Genomic DNA, 14,495 nt, shown 5'->3' with positions numbered 1-14,495 from the left:
TTCATTTTTTTTTAATTTTTATTTATTTTTATGTATGTATGTATGTATGTATGTATGTATGTATTTTACCAGCAATGTGTGGCCCGAAGGCTGGCTATAGGGATAACATTAGCTAGATGTACAAATGGCTGCAGCAAGGAGCCCAAAGCAAAAGGAGTTTGCGTCTTCCAGATAGCCAGAGGCTGGATTTGTACCAAAAACAAGTCAAAATCTTTCTCAGAGAACAAAGAGGTGAGAAAACGGATAAAATTTAAAGGGAAAGCCGGGCGTGGTGGCACATGCCTTTGATCCCAGCACTCAGGAGACAGAGGCAGGCGGATCGCTGTGAGTTTGAGGCCAGCCTGGTCTACAAAGCACGTCCAGGACAGCCAAGGCTACACAGAGAAATCCTGTCTTGAAAAACCAAACCACCACCCCCCGTCAAAAAAAAGATTTAAGGGGAAGTTTTAAAGAGAAAATTAGAGAATATGGTGGGACGATGGAAAGAATAGCTTTTCCTGGTGCCGAGCCTCTGTCTCCATCCTTGCTCGCGCAACTCTTGTGAAAACTGGAGGAGAAAGTAAGTTAACAGGAGTCTTGAACGCTTAAGGCCCAGAGAACTCAAGGAGCCCAAAAGCTGCTCCAAGAAAGCTGCATGAGTGAAAACCGCTCTTCTTTCTAAATTGTGTGTGAAGAGCAGCCAGGAACAGTAAATCCCAGAGTTTCTCCTCTGGAGAAAAGTTCCGCCGACTGAACTCAGCCTGACAGAGGAATTCACTCTCCACTGGGGGTGATTCAGAGCAGGGTCACCAACCTCCAGTGAAGAAATTGAGAGCAGCTGGTGCGAAGCTGACCCCGAGCTGGGCCTGTGCCCTATGGATGGTCGGGGCTCACAGAAAAACAGAACAGGGCTGGAGCCAGGCCTTCCTGAATTGATCCTGACGCCCGCATCTGTGATACAGAGGCCAGGCCAAGTCCTCTCCTCTGGGCTCTGAAGCCCTGAATCGGCTTTGAATAGGTCCAGAAATGTCTTCATACACAGAGTTCAGATAGCAGAGAGGTCCTGGGAAACTTCCTCGTCGTGCAGGACAAATGGCCACGGGGCAGCCATCTCTGAATCAGTCTGTCCTTCCCACTGCATCAACTATGCGCACAGCCCCTTAAGACAGTGTGAAGGAGTCCAGTGCCGATTAGAGTGATGGTAAATAAAACTGGGCAGGGTTCACAGAGGGATGTGGGTTCCAGTGAGCACTGTATTAATTCATGTTTGTGATTAACTAGCGAGGCACTCCCTTTGTTTATAAATTAAATGGAGACAATTATACCTACCCTCAAGAAAATGGCTGAAGTAATACCACCTCCCTTCTCAGGGTCGTGGCTGCCACTGTGTACTCAACAAATGGTGTGCATTGGAGGTTAAATTTCTGTAAACGTGGGATTTTACCTGGAATTGATTAATGTCAGGAGAACAATTTTTTAATTTCAAAACTCTGCTCATGAGTGTTTCTCACAAAAATATTGATCATGAAGATGAGCAAAATGGTTTTATTCAACTCATGGGAAATTTACAATAGACAAAGCCAGAGACTTGGGAAATCATGGCCATTGCTTCCCTTTAGAGGGAGGATGAGGGTCGGAGGTGAGTGTGACTGAGAGAGAGCAGGGGAGAATTCTGCTTCCAGAGCCCTGATAATCTTGCTTTTGCTTCTAGAAACTGATCACATCGGTACATTTACTCACAGCCCTACAATCATGATTAGTTTCCTTTACTCATACATATTGTGTTTCATTATAGAATTCACTGAGCTTTAGGACAGTAAGTCCTCAGGGCTGGAAGATGGTTAAGAGCTTGGACTGCTCTTGCAGAGGACCAGAGTTCGATTCCAAGCACCCACGTCAGGTGGCTCACAAACAGCTGGAGCTGCTGTCCGTGAGAGAGCTGATGTCCCTGACTCCCGTGGGTGCTTGCTCTCGTGTGCTCATACCAATACGGACACACAAATGTACACATAGTTAGGCCAGGTGTGGTGGCACACGCCTTTAATCCCAGCACTCAGGAGGCAGAGGCAGGCGGATCGCTGTGAGTTTGAGGCTAGCCTAGTCTACAAAACAAGTCTAGGACAGCCAAGGCTACACAGAGAAACCCTGTATCAAGAAAACTAACTAACTAAATAAATAAATAAAAATAAAATGTACACATGGTTAAAAATAAAATAAATAAGTAAACAAAATCTTAGTGTGCATCAAGAAAATAATCTTAATAGATAAAAGTTTTAAACCAGGCATGGTGCACACACCTTTAATCCCAGCACTGGGTTACATCATAGCTAAAGAGCTGACTGAGAATACAGATAGATTGCATTCAAGATTCTGATATCTCCTCGGGAGGCAGAGGCAGGCAGATAACTGTGAGTTTGAGGCCAGCCTGGTCTACAAAGGGAATCCAAGACAGCCAAGGATACACAGAGAAACCCTGTCTCAAAAAAAAAACTTACTTTCTCACGGGACAAATGGACTCACTACATATCCTGCCTGCTTTTCAGAATATATTTGTGGGTTATCAACTCTGTCAGGAAAAGAGATTAAAAAAAAAAAACAAAACAACAACAACAAAAAAAACCTCCCTGGGATTTTGTAGACTACACATTGAATCTTTGAGTAATGTCCTTGTAGGAGACAGAGGAAAGATTTGTTTTTTTTTTCCTAATTCCAAATATAATTCTCCAGGTCCTCTTTGCTTTCTAGGGAAAGTTTCCTGTTACTTTCATGGTTTCAAATGTGAGAAATTCCAAAATAATGCCTTTTTTAAAATTAGTAGAGAGAGCATTTAAAAGAATCAGTTTCCATTAAAGACCCTACTCCCCTACAGCTCAAAGTGATGAGTGACATCAACAGATGGAAGACGGCAAAGTTTTAAGGCCTCGCTTCCCCATGGAAACATATAAAACAATAGCAACAACAACTGCTTAAAATAACTTTATGCATATTCTAAAAAGCCAGGCAAGAGGCAGCAGCAATTAATCAAATACACTGTCCAGAAAAAAATTTTTTTTTTTTTTTAAAACTCCACTCATAAATGTTTCTCTCTCCAAGTAACTGCTGGCCTTGTTTTCTCCTTAACTCTCCTGAGTAGGACACTAGTGCTCACTCCTTGTTCTTCCTAACTTAGACCTGAGAGAGTGAGTGGCAGTGTTTGCTCGGGAGAGTTACAGAGAAAAGAAGGCCAGAAGTTAGTTGGAGTGAAAAATGATGGGGAAAACATATAATAATTGGCTTCCTAAGGCTCTGAAAAGCTGAGATTAGACTCTTTGGAGCAAGTAAAAAAAGTAAAGTTTTCAAAAAACTCTCTCTTTCTCTCTCTCTCTCTCTCTCTCTCTCTCTCTCTCTCTCTCTCTCTGTGTGTGTGTGTGTGTGTGTGTGTGTGTGTGTGTCTGTGTGTGTATGGTCTTAAATGTCACACACAGAGGAGGGTTGAAGGAAGGAATAGCTAACATTAAGGGTGTTATAAAAGCCATATGGAAATCTCTTTTATAGGCTCCCTGCACGTATGTGTGTGTACATATTCATATAAAAGAGTTTAACTGAAGTTATACACAGAAGGTCAGGCTCCCCGCGCCCCAGAAACCTAGGTTGCCAAATAAAAAGCTCAATACTTGGTGTGAAATACTCCTCCACTGTACCCCACCCCCGATTGTTGTTGGTCAGTGGTGTCTCCAAAGCCCCCAAACAATACAAACTATTGCCATTGCTCTTGATTGCCCATCAGAACTTGGTGATAAGTTTCCATTGCTGAAGACAATACACACTTTGGCCACAGAACATGGAGAAATCAACTTGCTACTAATTGGAATGCTAGGAATTGCTGGCTAGGCTTTATAGTACAAGAAGGTGCTACTTAGGCTGGTGTGGGAGAAAGGTCATCAACAGTATTACTAAGCTGTGAATCTTTGAACTATAATAATAACTAGCTCGGTAAGATATGCCCATGACATGCACATGGTGTGCAGACATACATGCAGGCAAAACACCCATGCACATAAAATAAACTAAATTTAAAAAGAAAGTAAAAACACAAATCACAAGGTGGAAAAATAATATTAGGGACCGGGAGACATGGCTTAGCATTTAAGAACACTTCTGCCTCTCAAAAACAAAAACACTCACTGCTCATACAGGGGATCCAGGTTCACTTTGCAGCACCCACATGTTAGCTCAAAATTGCAAAATAAATTCAAGGGAATCTGGATCCCCTTTTTGGCCTCTGCAGGCACCAGGCACATGGTCTGTATACTTCCATATATGTAGGCAAAATATTCATACACATAAAAAATAAATCTTGGGGAAAAAAAGATTTGACCATGAATGTATTCATGGCATGGATGTTATATCACAATAACCAACCACACTCTTACTGCTCCACAGGAAGAAATGAAAGTCTAATACTGTGAATCTGACCGAGAACCTATGACTGTGCAGTTCATAGCCACCAAGGGTGACCTACTACTGTTATTTCGCTAAATGAATAGTATCAAGCTGTCCCTTCAACTCCTATCTGTGTGAGCATAGACTAGTACAGCTCTCCGACCTCATTAGAGAAGTTGCTTTCAGCAGTGAACAGTGGCTAATACAGAAATGATGTTAAAGTGCAGAGGAAAGGTTTCTGTGGAATGCTTAGTTCTAAATGACGTTATATCTTCTCCCTTCAAGGCTCAGGGAACACAGGAGAAAAGGAGTCTGAAAGGTATAAGAGCCAGAGGCTGGGGAGGACTGGCTTAAAACAAGGTACTTAGGACATGGCAAGACATGATATCCATTAACTCACAGTAGCTATGGTTGCCGAAACAAGATCTCCAATAGACCAAGCCAATCAACATTCTAGCATGAAGGTAGAGGGGATGCTAAGTCTCCTACCCACAGCTGCTGAGCTATGGAAAGGAATGGCTACTTGGGGAAAGTGAGTCAATTTTCTTTAAGGGTGTGGCCCTTGGTAGGCAGGTTGGCATTGACCCTATGGGTGGCCCCATACCCATAGATATATGGGCACCATAAATCAGACTTGATGGGTTATAAAAAAAAACAATAATGGCCAGAAATAGGAAGGGTATAGGAGCAGTGTGTCTGAGAAAAGTCTGTATGAAGGAATGAAATTACCTAATAATTAATAAAAATGTTATTTTTAAAAGTCACATACAGGGGGAGCTGTGGGTTACTGTGCAGACATGGCCAAGTCCAAGAACCACACCACACACAACCAGTCCCGCAAATGGCACAGAAATGGCATCAAGAAACCCCGGTCACAAAGATACGAGTCTCTTAAGGGGGTTGACCCCAAGTTCCTGAGGAACATGCGCTTTGCCAAGAAGCACAACAAGAAAGGCCTGAAGAAGATGCAGGCAAACAACGCAAAGGCAGTGAGTGCCATGCAGAGGCCATCGAGGCCCTTGTGAAGCCTAAGGCCATTAATCCCAAGATGCCAAAGGGCCCCAGCCGCAAACTCAGCCAGCTCGCTTTCATCGCTCACCCCAAGCTTGGGAAGAAGATTCGAAGCTACATGAGCAAGGGTCGTAGGCTGTACCAAGCACAGCCCAAGGTTCAAACCAAGGCGAAAGCCGCAGCTAAGGCCCAGGCTGCAGCCCCAGCTCAGGCACCCAAAGCTGCCCAGGCCCCTGTGAAGGCCCCATAGAAAAGGCTTCTGCCTATGTGAAGACATATGGACTGGTGTGACACACCCACCTACACACTATTTACAGATGACCAGTGTCCTATGCTGTTTTTACAAATAAACCTGAGGCAAGCTCAAAAAAAAAAAAAAAAAAAAAAAAGAAAAGAAAAGAAAAAAGTCACATACAGTCCCAGAAAAGACCTAAAAAAAAAACTCCTGAGCCAGACTCAGTCTGTTAAATGTAAAAGAAGTAGTTTTTCATATACCTAAATGTCAACAGAAATTCATAATTCATAGAAATGAACAAGGCAGCATGCATATCTACTTCAAAAAATTGATAGCCAGAATTCCACAAATACACACAGAGAACAGGCATCAGTATTACTAGACAGAGTTTAAAACAATTCTCTTGTTCAACAGTAAAGTCCAATTTAAAAAATCATCAGAGGGTTCAAAGAAAAATATAGAAATATGTCTAGTAAGTATAAGAGTAGATGCTCGGGCCTGGCGTGGTGGCGCACACCTTTAATCCCAGCACTCAGGAGGCAGAGGCAGGCGGATCGCTGTGAGTTCGAGGCCAGCCTGATCTACAAAGTGAGTCCAGGACAGTCAAGGCTACACAGAGAAACACTGTCTCGAAAAACCAAAAAAGAAAAAAAAGAGTAGATGCTCAATATCACTGTCATTAGGGAATGCAAACCCACAATTAGGTGTGGTCTGTTATCCATTAGGACAGAAACAAAGAAACAACAAACAAAATCCAGAATATGGTGTATTGCTGAGGATATGGAGAAAGAAACTAAAATCCTATGGACACTGATGGATGAAGTGCAAGTTGGCATGGATATTTTGGGAAGTAGCATAGCAGCTCCTCAAACAACAACCATTTGAACCCACTTATACTCTAAGATACTGTTTTTTAAAGACTCAAAAGGAAACACACAAGCACGCATAAGTATGTGTAGCAGATTTACTCACACTAGGTGGACAGAACCCAAATGTGCATGAATAGGCAGGCCAACCATTGTGTATTCATATAATAAATACTATTTGGCTTCCAAAGAAGGACATTATTGGCTACAATGTGGATGAACCTTGAATATATTATCCTAAGTAAATTAAGACAGACACTGGGGATGTAGCTCAGAGGTGGAGTGCTCATCTTACATGTACCACTTGGCTTCAATCTGCAGAACAGACAGAGAGGAAGATGAAAAGAAAGAGAACGTGCCAAGCCAGAAGTATGTGTGTCTGTGGAATGCACAGGACAGACACAGAGACTGTGCTGGTTGGAATGAGTATATCCCCATAGGTTCATATAGTTGAACACTTGGTTCTCCGTTGGTAGCACTTTTGGGTAGGTTTAGGAGGTGAGGACTGCTGTGTCACTGCGAATGGTCTTTGGGTGTTTAAAGACTCTTGCCATCCCCAGATATACTTTCTGCTCTGGGCTTGCCTATAAAAATGTGAGTTCTCTTCTTACTGCCCCAGCCACTAATACCTGCTGCCATGCCTCTGAGTCGTGATGGTCCCTTATCTCTCTGGAACCACAAACTCAATGGTAAATGTTGTGTACAATACATATTTTACCACAGTAATCTCCGGGCGTGGTGGTGTATGCCTTTAATCCCAGCACTTGGAAGGCAGAGGCAGGCGGATCGCTGTGAGTTCGAGGCCAGCCTGGTCTACAAGGCTAACCCAGGACAGCCAGGGCTAACACAGAGAGACTCTGTCACGAAAAACAAAAACAAAACAAAACAAAAAACCCCACAGTAATCACAAGTGTCTTAAATGTCTTCAAAGAGCTAGCAAAAGATGGACAAAGAAATAAAGAAAATTAGAGCAATGATATATGAACGAAATAAGAATATGAAAGAAAATTATGTTTAAAAAAGCATCAGATAGAAATTTTAAAGCTAAAAGATTTGATAATTGAATTGAATTTACTCGTCAGGTTCACTAGTAGATTTACAAAGCCACAGGAAAGAATCAGCAAATATGATGACATGAATCTTAGGAGCAGAAAGATATTGATTATCTCTTAATATCAGTGATCTCAGCTCCCAATAAAAAGACATAGATCAACAAAATGAAATAAAAAAGGATCCATCCTTCTCATGTGTCCAAGAAATAAACCTTAACATTAAGGATAGACATGACATTAGAGTAAAACAATGGGAAAAGGTGGTCTAAAATATGAACCCAAGAAGCAAGCTGGTATAGACATTTTAATATTTAATATCTGACAAAATAAACCAAAACTAATAAGAAGAGAGATGGAAGGACATTACATACTCAGAGGAAAAGTTCATGGAGAGGACATGGCAACAATTCTTTTATTTCTTTTTGTTTGTTTTTTGTTTGTTTGTTTGTTTTAGAGACAGGGTTTCTCTGTGTAGACTTGGCTGTGTAGACAAGGCTGGCCTTGAACTCAGAGTTCCACTGCCTCTTGAGTGCTTGGATTAAAGACATGCTCTACCACCATTGCAATTCTTAACATCTATGCCCTAAACACAAGGCACCAAGGTTCATAAAAGAAACACTACTACAGGCCAGGCGTGTTGACTCACACCTTTAATCCCAGCACTCAGGAAGCAGAGGCAGGTGGATCCCTATGAGTTTGAGGCCAGTCTGGTTTACAAAACAAGTCTAGGATAGGCAGGGCTATTATGCAGAGAAACTCTGTCTTGAAAAACAAATAAACAAAAAAGAAACACTACTACAGCTTATCATATATTAACTATCACACTGTTGTGGGAGACTTCAGTATCCCACTGCCAGCAATAAACAGATCATCTAGACAAAAACTTAACAAAGAAATGCTGGAGGTAACTGATGTTATAAACAAAAATGGAACTAACAGATATTTAGGTGAAACAGAACATTTCACCCAAACACAAAAGAATACACATTTTTTTTCTGCACCTATTGGAAACTTCTCCAACATTGATCACATACTCAGACTCAAAGCAAGCCTCAATATATACAAGAATATTGAATGAACTCCCTGAATCCTATCAGACCACCATGGATTAAAGCTGGATAGAAACAACACAATGCTTATAAAGTCATGGAAATTAAACAACACACTACTGAATGAAAAGTGGAATTAAAGAAATGAATTAAAGAAACTAAAGCTCTTTCAAGAAATGAATGAAAATGATTATACAACATACCCAAACTCATAAAAGTTCATAGCTCTAAGTATCCATTTTTTAAAATGTAGAGCTCTCATACTAGTAACTTAGCATCACAACTAAAAGCTCTAGAATAAAAAGAAGCAAACACAGCCCATAGAAGTAGACGCCAAGAAACAATGAAACTCAGGGCTGAAATCAATGAAGTAAAAACAACTAAAACAATAACAAAGAATCAATGAAACAAGAGTTGGTTCTTTGAGAAAACCAAGAAAATTGGCAAACCCTTATCCAAACTAATGAAAAGGCACATAGAGAAGATCCAAATTAACAAAATTACAGGTGAAAAGTGGTACAGGAAAAGACTTTCTAAACAGAACACCATTTGTACAGGGACTATAAATCTGACTTCATGAAACTGAAAAGCTGCTGTAAGGCAAACGATACCATCTTTAGAGCAAAACAGAAGCCTAAAGAATAGAAAAAAAAATTTTTTTTACCAACTATATATCTGATAGAAGGCTTATATCCAAAATACAGGAAAAACTAAAAAAAAAAAGTTAGATGTCAACAAAGGGAATAAGCCAATTAAATCATGAGGTACAGATCTAAACAGAGAACTCTCAAAGGATGAAACTCAAATGGCTCAGAAACATGTAAAGAAATGTTCAACATCCTTAGCCATCACAAAAATGAAAATCAAAACTACTTGGGGATTTCATCTCACACGCATCAGGATGGCTAGGATCAACAAAACTGATGTGTAAAGAAATTTGAATCCAGCAACATGGCTGCTCTGATCACATCCAAAGACATTCTAGGTCTTTGTGATCTGGTTGGAGTGCAAACATGCCACACACCTATTTTGTTGGTTTGTTTGTTTTGGTTTGTTTGTTTATTTGGTTGGTTGGTTGGCTATTCTGGACTCTTTTTGTAGACCAGGCTGGCCTCAAACACGCCTTAATCTCTCTGGCTGGAATACAGACATGTCTTAGCACACACCTTTAATTTTAAACAATGATATCTAATTAAGGGACAGACAAAGTGTCAAATCAAAGAAAAATTTGACAGAGACAGGAAATAGAATACATCCAACTCTTACAAGAACAGATAGGAAAAGAAAGTCTATTGAAGAGGAGTGCAAGGAGAAAAAAAATCAGTTCCGTCAGTAGCTGGAAGTCAGTGCAGAGGAGCTGAGTTTGTGGTAGTTCAGTTCATGGAGTTGAGAGCAGCCTTTACTGGGACAGTTTTACAGAGACGGGTTGTAGAAAGAACAAGCTAGAGACACAGGTGATGACAGAATGAGCCAGGGAATGAGAAGGAGCCAGAAGATAGGAACAGATTGCTAGAGTTAGTTTGAAGCCATTCAGTCAGAGAAATTCAGTCAGAAGCTGAGAGAAGCCAGTTTGAATTAGTCAGCTTGGAGAGGAGTTTGAACCAGAATAGCTGAATTGAACCAGCCAGGCAGAATTCAGGAAAAAAAAACTAGAAAGAGTGATTTTATTCAACAGTAAGCCTTTAAGGTGATAATTTGATTTGGGAAATAAAAGATATTTTTACACATGTGACCACTCATGCTTATGGGAATGTAGAGTAAGGGGAACATTCATCCATTGCTGGTAGGAGTGCAAACTTGTGCAGCCACTATGGAAATCAGTATGGTGGTTCCTGAGGTGCATGAAAATCAACCTACTTCAAGATACAGCTATACCACTCTTGAGCACATAACTAAAGTATACTTCATCCTACTGTGGAAATGCCTGTTCAACCATGTCCACTGCTGGTCTATTTATAACAGTCAGAAATTGGAAATGACCTAGATACCCTTCAGCAGATAGTTGGATAAAGAGAATGGTACTGGCCATGGTGGGGCATGTCTATAATCCCAGCACTTGGGAGGCAGAGACAGGTGGATCTCTGTGAGCTTGAGGCCACCCTGGTCTACAAAGAAAGTCTACAACACAGAGAAACCCTGGAGAGAGAGAGAGAGAGAGAGAGAGAGAGAGAGAGAGAGAGAGAGAGAGAGAATGTGGTACCTTGGTACCTTTACTCAGCTGTTCAAAAACAAAACCCAGCGAAACTTGCAGGTAAATGGATGGAACTAGTAAAAAATGAGCCAGAATAAGGTAACCCAGACCACAAAAAGACAAATATGGTATATATTCACTTATATGTGAATATTAGCTTTTAAGTCAATGATAACCAAGCTGCAATCTGTAACACCACAGAGAATAGAATAAGGGGCTGAGAGAAGGGGTCAAATAGACTTCCTTAAGAAAAGGAAATGATTGATACCCTATGAGCATATACAGGGGGAGGAAGTCCCCCTCAGGAACAGTCATAGGGGAGGGGAATAAGGGGAAAATGGGAGGGAGGAAAGAATGGGAGGATACAAGGGATGGGATAACCATTGAGATGTAACAAGAATAAATAAATAAATAAATAAATAAATAAAAAGAAAAAAAGGAAAAGGAAATGAAATACATAGTTATGGATTGGGGAGTGGAACAGGAAGATCAAGTGGAAGTAGGGAAGAAGAAAAAGAGAAGCGAATATGGGGAGAGATGGTTAAAAGTAAGGGCCATTTGATGAGTAATATGGAAGCTTCCAAAAATATATACATATATAATGTCACTACAAATGAAATCTCCAAATAATGGGGGGAGACAGAAGCCCAACTAGCCACCTCTTGTCACCAAGTGAAGCTTCCAGTACTGGGATTGAGCTACATTAATTAAGTTGTTGGCCAAAGGGGTCCCATAGGAATCGCCAAACAACTCAGGCTCTTGCCAAGAATAAAGGTTGCTCTCCATAAGCTGATGCAAAGGCCTCATTACTGAAGATAACATCCTTACAACTCACTCAACATGGAGAAGTCAAGGTGATGCCTACAGAGAGCCTTTACCTGTGCATGTTAGTGTTGTTGCTACAAGGTACTCTGCATGTCTTTAAAGGAGAAACACAAGCACTGCTCAGCCACAAAACTTTCAATCTGCAAGCGTGTCCTGCCTGATGATATGCTAGTGCAGTGGTAGCAGAAAGCTCGTGGGAGTAACCAAGCAGCACCTGATTCCACTGAAGGACCAACTCTATGATATGAAACCCATACCAGACACTGATTAAGTGACCAGAAACTTAAGACTAGATAGATAGCTCGGAGACCTAAGGTAAAACCAAATACTACTATTCTACAAAATGTAGCAATAAACGACTTCCAATGACATTCTGCTATAACCATAGATCAGTGCCTTGCTCAGCCATTATCCCAGAAGCTTCCTCCTGAGAACAAATTTAGAAACCTCAAGCCAGACATTAGCATAAAGTGAGAGACCTTAAAACATTCAGCCCTAAATGAGATATCTCCATCAAAAATCTCTACCCCTAGGACTCAAGGAACCTCAGAGGAAAAAGAGAGCGTAAGAGCCTAAGAAAATAAGGCCCTTTAAATCAACTTGATTGATGCTCATATGAGAGACTGAGGCAACATGAACAGGGTCTGCATATAGGGTCCTGGAGCTGAAAGAAGAAATAGAATCAAGACCCCATCTCTAACCCAGAAGCCACCTCCAATTGATAACTGATTGCACATGAAAATTTATTTCCCCCCAAGGAAGTCTGATGAAGGAAACAAACTACTCCTAAGGCCAGCAGCACAAACTTCAGTGGCATCTCTGGAGAGCTTCTTTGTCTCACGTCATAGCACAGCTTTTTCTATTTTAAAATTTTTTATTTCTTATTTTTATTTTATTATACATTTTTTCCCTTTCTTTTTAACCCTATATATTATGGCTTCCAGTTTGGCGTTTGTATGGGATTCCTGAGTGTGCAACTGAGTGAGTCTCTCCATCCATATCTGTTTCTTGTGCCTTTTCCTGGCCTCTCTTCTTTTTGTTTGTTTTGTGTATTCTGATGTTTCACGTCCATGAACGAAGGGTGTCTCAGAGACATTTACCTGCAGATGCCTTAAAAGCTAGAAGGTACTAGGATAGCAACATGGATTGTCATAAAGAACAAAGCCTGAATCGATGATTGTACATCAGGGTGAGCCGTGCTTTAAAGAGGAAGGAGAGAGAGCTAAGCCTCCTCTAATGTAAGAAACAAACAAAAAAATGTGAGGAGACTTAAGATACTCACAGATTAAAAGCTGAGAAAATTTGTGATGAGTAGACCTACTTCAAAAGAAACAGTAAAAGAAAATATTCGGGGTATCATGCTAGATAGTAACTCAAGCCATATAAAATATAGAAAATGTCTAATAAAGGCAAAAACACAAGCAAATATAGTATTTATAAATCTTTGTGATTTTACTTTTAATTTTTTATGACTTAAAATGCATAACATAATTATAAATTCATGATAATGGGCATACAATACACAAGATAATATGTGATATTAATATAGTGGGGGCCAGAAGAAGATAGGAGAGGAATTTTTGATGGGGATTGAAATGGAGTTGATATCAGCTCAGAATAGATTGTTGTAACTGTAAGGTGACTTGAATAGTAATGCTCCTTATGATCATTTATATGAGTTCATATATCTGAATGTTTGGTCATTGGGGAGTGGAATTACTTGAGAGGGATTAGGGGGTGTGGCCCTGTTGGAGTAAGCGTGGCCTTGTTGGAAGATGTTCTCACTGGGTGTGGGCACTGAGGTTTCAAAAGTTCAAGCTAGGAAGAGAATTAGGCCTGTTGTTGCCCTTTCCCACTGCCTGAGATCTGCAAGCTATGTGGCCCACAAGTGTCCACTTGGACTTTGTTGATCAGAGACAGCAACAATGACATCAAAATGGATCTTGGTTTTCTCACCCAGTATATGCAAGATACTGGCGACATGGTCATCATGCCATGGTTTAGAATGTGAAGCCACCAGAATGCCTACAGAAAGTCCCTAAGTTCCTATTTTAATTCCCCATGGCTCTCCCCTCATGGACTTTCTTCCCTGGAACTCTCTCGCTTATGAGGCTGGGCATCCTTAGAACTTTCAAGGACAGCACATGGCCTGGCAGGAGTTTCGTTACAATACTTCCTATGTCAAAAGCTCTGGGCAGCCTCCGTATGACTGCCGTAGGACCCAGCCATCCACAAGAGAAGATGAAACACTGGGTGAAAAGCAAGAGCTGGACTCGGACTCAGATGACAAAGCAGACTGCGATCAGAGCAATATGGAAATCACGGAGGAGCTCCACCAAAGCTTTGAAGACACTGAGAGACACAGAAAAGAGCGGCGGTGACAGCAGCAGCCAGACGTGGAGCACCGGGATGACTATGAACATCAACCATGACCTGTACGTACTACAACCATCAGCCATCAGTGGAGCCCCCATCTGAGAAGCCTGGGCAGTGGCACCAAGCTGAGATGACACTCTTGTATGGAGATAGTGTCCCCAAGATCCTGGCCATGGAGTCTGCTGTGCCGCTGAACTTTGACAAGTCCTGTGACAGCAAGCAGCCAAGGAACTGGCCTGTTACTCCCCTGAAGTTCTGAGTCCTGGACACAGGGACCCTAGACCATAGCTCCGAGCCTCTCCCTCTTCATCTCTCCTGGGCATTTTTTTTCAGAGAAAGAGGCCTGTGTACCACCATGGTGGATTTAATCTGCCAGCCACTCAGAAGGAGTGTTCACTGACACAAAGTGATAGTCATGTGTATTGCATTGGCTCTTGTTCCAAAGTCCAGTGCACTGAAATTATTGCCTAGAGATATTGCCTGGTGTTT

The 14,495-nt window shown here is 41.3% G+C and overlaps 1 pseudogene; it reads left to right on the top strand.

Moving 5' to 3' along the window:
* Positions 1–13,577: 13,577 nt before the first annotated feature.
* On the top strand, positions 13,578–14,265 carry LOC127206277 (gem-associated protein 8-like; annotated as a pseudogene).
* The last annotated feature ends 230 nt before the right edge of the window (positions 14,266–14,495 follow it).

The sequence above is a fragment of the Acomys russatus genome, chromosome 23, assembly GCF_903995435.1.
Source record: "Acomys russatus chromosome 23, mAcoRus1.1, whole genome shotgun sequence".
NCBI classification, from domain to species: domain Eukaryota; kingdom Metazoa; phylum Chordata; class Mammalia; order Rodentia; family Muridae; genus Acomys; species Acomys russatus.
This window is presented reverse-complemented; position numbering and strand designations above follow the sequence as displayed.